The sequence below is a fragment of the Chrysochloris asiatica genome, unplaced genomic scaffold (assembly GCF_000296735.1).
Source record: "Chrysochloris asiatica unplaced genomic scaffold, ChrAsi1.0 scaffold00087, whole genome shotgun sequence".
NCBI lineage: Eukaryota > Metazoa > Chordata > Mammalia > Afrosoricida > Chrysochloridae > Chrysochloris > Chrysochloris asiatica.
In genome coordinates, this window is record NW_006408605.1 from 7,746,070 (window position 1) to 7,747,097 (window position 1,028).

Genomic DNA, 1,028 nt, shown 5'->3' on the forward strand with positions numbered 1-1,028 from the left:
CCCACCAGCAATGTAGGAGGGTCCCAGTCTCTGCATCCTCACCAGCATTTATTGTCCTCTACTTTTTTGATCTTTGCTGTTATTGCTGGTGTGAGTGAGATGCTATCTCATTGTTGTTTTGATTTGCATCTCTAATAGCTAGTGATCATGGACATTTCTTTATGTTTGTTGGCTGCCCGGATCTCTCCTCCTTGGTGAAGTGTCTGTTCATGTCCTGTACCCATTTTTTTAAAATGGGTTATTTGTCTTTGTCTTGTAGAGGTGTTGTAGATTCCTATATATTTTAGAAATTAGTCCCTTGTCTAATATGTTGTTTTCTTTTAAAGTTTTATTGTGAATTATGTGATAGTTTACATGGGAGAACATTAGTTTGGCATTCATCCTATTGTATATTTTTTCATTTCCCTGGCTACAATCCCCACCACACATCACCAGTCAACAAAAGGGTACATCCTACAAGACTCCCCCCCACCCCCCACCCCATCAGCACACAGGCCCTCTCCCTCCCTGGGTCCTGAGTCCCCAGCTGCTCCATCTCCCACGTCATCATCTCTGGCTGCTTCTCTGAGTAGGGTCCTGCTCTCTGCTTTTTTCCCTTCATGGTTCCAGGGACCTCCGCTCCTAGCCTGCAAAGTTAATCACTCCCCTCCTTGCCACAAAATGTTTACTTTTACATTTTCAGCTTTCACAATCAGTCCTGGTAGCAATCATTCACTCTTGGATCACAAGAGACCTATCCGCATTTCCTTTCATCAGTCCGGCCTAGACAGATTGGATACTACTCAGTGGAGATTCTACCTTCCTCTATGCCCTCTGAATCTAGGTTCCCTCTTGAAAGCTTGTAAGCCAGTCACTTGCCTTTGTAGCCCCCCCCCATTTTGGATACGAATGTCCAAATTACCCATCCCTCTCCACTCTGTGTGTCGAGGGGGTGGGTGGGAATGATCCTTGCTGTAAGGATTTGTTCCCTCTTTTGAGCTACTGCATCCATAGGTGTAGGTCAAGTTCATCAAATTGTATTAGATTAC